Source organism: Pinus tabuliformis, chromosome 9 (genome assembly GCF_031772625.1).
Source record: "Pinus tabuliformis cultivar Carrire ecotype Pingquan chromosome 9, CPIR1, whole genome shotgun sequence".
Taxonomy (NCBI): Eukaryota; Viridiplantae; Streptophyta; class Pinopsida; order Pinales; family Pinaceae; genus Pinus; species Pinus tabuliformis.
In genome coordinates this window covers 58,001,201-58,007,853 of record NC_142307.1, presented here as the reverse complement: position 1 = coordinate 58,007,853, position 6,653 = coordinate 58,001,201, and positions in this window count along the sequence as shown.

Sequence of the window (6,653 nt, the reverse complement as noted above, 5' to 3'; positions counted from 1 at the left end):
GTGGGGTGGCCCTTGAAATTACCCTTTATGACTGTTCAACTACCCTCATGACTCTTCACCTACTCTATGACTGTTACATTGACTATTGACACTTGACTCACACTTGACATGACTCAATATTACAATGCACATGTACCCATGTGAACACAATGGCTTGAGCAAGCCAAACTAGACATCACTCTGACTTAAACAACTCTAGAAGTCCAACTGTTCAACATCCTCATGTTGATCAACAGTAACATATTGATTCCAAGCTCTGTAGTCTCTGATAGTGTATGTGTGTTCCTCGGTGACATCCATCTGAAACCTTACCTTCGCCTCCATAGCATCTGAGTACATTGCTCGATCTCCTATGTCCAGCTCGTCTGAAAGCATGTGCATCATTGTCTTCAATGTGGCCGGACCAACAACATGCTTGTGCATGATGTCTACACTGATAAGCAATTATGGGCTGGTGGTGATGCGCATCAACTTGTCGAAGTACGAGTCAAGCATTAGTTAGACTTTCTTCTTCGTCTTTGCTTGGGTGAGAGTCCCAAGTGATGGGGTCGCATGTGTGCACACCACAACATCCATGCTCTTAAATACTTATGCATGGGAAGCCTGTATGCTAGTGATGAGTTGCAGGAGGTCCTCATAGTTCTAGATCTGACTCTAGATATGTGATTTTAGCTCAACTGCATTTGGCCTCATCATCTTTGGCAAGTGTAGTGGGGCATCCTTGTACTTCATTGTCCATGTTTTCTTGTCATCAACAATAGCATGTATGTTCGTCAAGATGTGTGCTCCCCTATCACATCACTGCTGCCATCTGTTGAGATGGATGACTACCTTGTGCACAGTACCAAACGCGGAGTACAATGCTCGCACAACTGTGTCAAGGGACAATACTTCATATAGTATTGCCTTCTTCCATTTAGCTCAAGCGGACATTGTCACCAAGTCTCCTCCTTGCTTGGCCCCTTGTAGTTCCTTTGCCATTCACTCATTCTCAACTATAAGAAAATGAACACTTGAGCTAGTGGCTTCGGCATACACTCTGGTTTCATCGGCCAAAGCTGCTGGATGCTTGTGCACATAAGTAATGATCACTCATTCTTCAAATTGCACAAGTGATGTTTGATCCTCCAAAGTTGACACTTTTTGAGACTGCACAACTCTATGTTGGGATTCATCAAATGAGATGTTGTGCATCTCTTCTTCCAACAGATCACCGAGGATCTCAGTGCCTCCTTTGTCATCCGAGACCTACTCTTATTCTAGATGCATTGAAGTGGGTGAACCGACCTCTTTGTGGTGAGGCATGAGGTCGGTGTCCTATTCTTACTCCTACTGCTCCATTTTTGCATCCAACTGTTGAAGTGCATGTTCTATCTCATGAGTAAAGTCTTGCCCCTATGATTGTTCACCCTGTTCGCCTAAGGTGGGCTGTTCAGATGAATTAACTACTTGTACAGGTGCTACTTCATCTGTTTGCACATGATGCATCCCCTGCTATATCTATTGCTGTTGCCCTTCCCTCTCCTGTTTGTGCAACTCTTTTTCCTTTTGGAGTTTCTCTCTTAGCTCATGCAACTCCTTCTCTACTTCTTCCATTCTCTTCTTATCCTTCTACCTTTGCGTAATTCTCTTATCGTGCTACTGCCTATTTTCCTCTATAGCCATAGTTGCTTTCTCTATAAGTGGTTTTGCTCAAAACTTGTAGCTTTGCTCCTCCTCCATGTGATTGACAATCTTCCTCTTCCCTTTGTCACACACTAGTACGCTCAGCTCTGCTACCATTACTACTACTGCTACTACTGCTGGTGCTCTCTATGATGCTGCTTCACTCTGCTTCGCTAACCACTCCACAATGAATCTGTCTGGTTCATTTGGCTTGGAGAAACTATAATAATATCTCTGTGAGTCCTCCTTGGCCCAATGTGATGCCTCGTAGATCCATTTGAGCTGAAATCTCATGAAATGATCCTTCACAATGCAATGTGGGTCATACAGATTGTAGCTTCGGAGGTCGAACAAGTATTTCTTCATCAGTTCTTCTTCAACATCTGCTTGCTTGATACTCTGGATCTCATATAACCCAATCTGCAATAGAAGAGTGGGCCAAGGTGCCTTCTTATTTTGCTGTAGTCTAGCTATAGGATACTTCCTACATGACAAGTGCGTCCAAGGAAAACTTTGGCAAAACATGCAGAGGTTTCTCCGCGCTGAACATTCGGATGAAAGTGCCAGACAGTGAAGCATACGAATCTGCAATCCCTATCAATGCCTCCAATGCTTTCTTTGACATGCAAGGTGGATCTTGTTCGAATATCATTTTATACAAAGGGATGACAAAATGATCAGACAACCGTGTGATTACTCCTTTGAATCTACATTCAGACAACAACTTGAAATGTGTGTTCACAACAATCTTTGTCGATGACCATGCTCACTCCAAGCCTGAGAACTCATGTTGGTCACAAACTGCATCTAGGATGTAGGCGAAGATGTAAATCTATGCATGAATACCTATCAGTGACTGTCGAGCCTTCGTGACTTGCTCCTTCAGCGGATGATCTAGTATGTCAGACCAGTTATAGGGTTTTCCTTCTCTAGCAACTTGGTCTAGTTCAACCACCCAACTCTGTGGTATGGTTTCCATGCTTGCTTGGCCATACAGTCGACAAGAAAATATGATCAAGTATTGGTATTCCTTCCTCAGTATCTTTGTCTTATAGACCTGGCTGGGTGTCATCTAAAATGAGATGGCTCCTTTACCCAATCCTTCAGAATGTCCGTAGAGTTAGCATTGCTGTTCGGTAAGTTGAATAGAGTCTCCATGATAGTCATGGGCTTTGACATTTGATAAATCTCATCATAATCCTATTCCTAGAAGGTCGCAAGCTTCATCCCACTGACATTGTTTAAGGTCATCGTCTCAGGACTAGTGTGAGAGATGATCCAGTGTATCATGTCCACGCATGGGAACACGAGATATCTGCATGAAATCCAGTACAATATGGACTTGTGAATGTTCATGTACACTTGGCAGTATTTGAGGTGTTCCCCAAAAGTGTCTACAAATGTTTCATTGACCTCTTGCCACCTCAGTTTGATGTCCTTGTCTAGATACAACTTTGTATCTTCATAGATCTCATGGACTAGAGGGAATTTGCTCAGCTACTGCTCCTACTACATTTCCATCACTGTCTTGAGATCTTGTTCTCTTGAAAGCCATTGAGACAGATGAACACCTGAAATATTTGGAGACAAGAAACATGCATGGAAATAAATCTTTCAGTGAAAATAAAGCAAATTCCAAGGAAAGACACAACACATACCTGGGAAACTGATGAGTAAGATTATGTAATTTCTTCTGGGAGGTTGGGTGACTGGCTGCCAAAACTGCACAAAAGGCAGTCTGGGCTGTCTGAGAGGCAAGACTAGCTGCTAGACCTATGGAATGTGCAATCTAGACTGGCTGCTGACCATTGAGATTATGCATTTTTCAATTCCAGCTAGGAAGGACTGGAGGCCTAGGGACTGATTTACTCAATTTCCTAGTCCAGTAGACACTGTCCTTCAGAAATGCACAAAAAATTCCTAGAGGCCAGTACTGTGAAAAAATATGCATTTCTGGAGAGGAAGGGAGAGCCTTCCTTCCTCAGATTGTGTAAAGTAGTCTCATTCAGGCAGAGTTCGGGCCAAGGTTGGCTCGAATCGCTGACGGGAAACTGAAAGCAAATAAAAATTGAATACATGTTGAAAATAAGTGAAAGTAGAAGTGATTGACAGTGCATGCAAAACATGAATGAAAGATTCAGCAGACAGGTCAACATGCATGTGGGTGAAGTAATTCGGCAGTTGGGTGAATGTTTGTGAAAAAAAGTTTCATGCATGCAACAACAATGAGATAGTGACAAAAATTGAGACAAAGCTAGGACAAGCTAGTATACATGTAAATGATAGCAATCATTTAAAGAAATCAAGAAAACATAACTCATACAAGTAAATAAACAAAAAGTGATAGAAATGATAAGAAAGACAAGTTGAGGCCACTTACCCATGTTTAGCTGAGCCGGATGTGTTGAAGAGTCCTGGATGTGATATGGGATGTCATATATCCAAGATCAATGTGAAATAATGAGCATTGATGTGTCGAATAAGTAAGTTTGGTCTCATGACACGCATGCCACAAATCTACGAAAAAGCGACACTTGGAGGGAAACTTCTAACACAACTTTGCATGTAACCCCCGACTACTAAAAATAGCTCCCTGAATCATGGGATGTCTTTTGCATGTTTCCTTTTGCTATTCTAGGAAGAACCAGTCATGCATGTGTGCAAGTCAAGTTTCCTCAGTCTCGGGTGGAACTGCTCATGCACACAGCTACTCAATTGCTTGAGAAAAATGTGCATTCCTGGCTAGGAGCTGGGTTGAATGCCCATGAGGATTGCACAATTTTTGGGCAGAGCAGCCAATTTCTACTCATATTTCACAAATCTTGGGCTGAGCAACTCTGTTGGGGAAATTCGTGCAAATCGTGTTGGCAGTATTGACTGGTAGTATTGCACAATCCTAAAGCCCAACAGGCTGCCATAGAGGATTGTGCAATTTTTGGAGGGAAGAATGGTTGCCCTCTAAAGATGTGCAATTTTCTAGGGCAAGCTACTCAACCTACAACTGGACCAAGTCTGGGTGAATAGCCTATGAAGGGAATGGATCAGATTATGCTCGACAGACTGCCTTTGTGCATGAAAAACACTGAAGTTTGTGTACTTGATGAAGCAAGAGAAAGTTCTTTGTAAGGTTGGTAGGGAGGCTCCAAAATGGGCTAGGGCAAAACTTTGGAGGGTGGTTGTAGCCGCTACAATAAGAAGATAATCAATGGCACATAACACAATAAATATTTGGTGAAAGCATCAGCTAAAAACCCCCACTATTTGTATTTCATTAAATGAGAAATCCAACATGATAATATAATGCTTGTTCTCACAAGAAAAATCCCAACATGCAGTATGATCAATCTCCCTACTCAAAAGAAAGCTCAAGCCAATCTCTAGCCTCTTCTACTATTCTCCAAGCCCCTTATCCCTTTGTGCCCTTGGTCAAATAATTTGGATGAATAAAGTATGCTCTGCTCAACCTTGAGCTTGACATGCACAAGTATTTCCTATCCTTTGCCTGATGACTTCCTTTGGTCAATACTTAGCCAAATTTCTAAGCTTCCAAGCTTCTAATTCTTTTCACAATTCCTAAGAGAATTAGCTCGTATTTAAAGTGAAATTCCTCATCCATAACTACACAATCCAAAATTAGGTCCTTCTCTGATTGCTTGCATGATATTTACAACTCAATAAATCATATAATTGATAGTACACTAGCTTGCACTCTAGTCTCAATTGGGTCTTTCTCTAAACTGACATTCATGAGTTTCTGATGAGGGAATCTTCAGTTAACTGGCGTAACACTTGTGGATGCACCAGTGCACCAACTAAATGCTAGTCCTCTTTTAGTTCCACAAACAGTTAGAACTAGGTTAACTAAACATAACTTAGTAAACCGAGTTATATAATTTCAACTCATAAATAAACTCATCTTGGACCCTTAAAACTTAGGGATCACACTTACATGACTTCATATAGACTTCCAACTCAAAATTCCTATGTTAACTAAGTTCTATTAACTTAGTTAATTATTACAAGTTGCTATGAGAAAATAATTACAATTTTAATTCAAGGACAAATTAAATCACAATTTCTGGATTCAATTTTTAACATTTCTTCTTGTTATTTTCAACATTACAATCATTATCAAACTAGGGGTTGGAATTTTATTCTTGTTTTTATATGACGCCTCAGTAGATTATTTATTAATGGTAGGGGAAAGGCTTCTAGTAAAATTGTAGTAGATGTTATTGATATTTTCCACTATCCCATGAGTAGCATTAAAAATAAATTGATTGGGAAAAATGGTCAACCTGGCCATCAAGCTAGTAAGGAAAACCAAAAAGTCAATTTTGGAGGGCCTTCCGAACTTAATGTCTCAGGTGTCATACACCTTGCATATGGCCTACCTGAAGGCAACCGAATTCTTTTAATCATGTGTGGAGTTCATGTGTACAACTCCCATCAGATCACGAGTTGAAGGGCAAACCAATATGCTAGAAGGTAGAGAAGAACAATTCCTAAGAGGGTTTTGAACAATCATCATCTGCAATTAATCCATTCCTTACATTCTGGCACAATGGTTTTAAATCCAGATCATCTAAGTGTAACCTTTAAGATAAATCCATTGGTGGAAGTGGATTTCTCCCGTGGTATCTGGTCCTATATAGATATGGAAATTAAATATCGTCATAGGCATTGTTGCCTCAAGCTTCAAGTTTAGCCTATATATATTGAAATGGCCTCCAAGAGTGCAATGTCATATTCAACAGAGCTATGGATTACCACCTGGTCAGGGGCAATGAGTTCTAAGAAAAAGGAATTGGTGATGCCTACGACACACTTAGAAGAACAAGATTAGGTGTAATGGATCCAAGTGATAGACAATATGTAAATGGAGGTTGTAGAGATGATGGAATTGTTGAACAAAAGACTAGAAATGGTAGAGAAATAAAAGGATGAGAAGTTTCAATTGTTGGAAAATAAATGTGATTGGTTGCAAA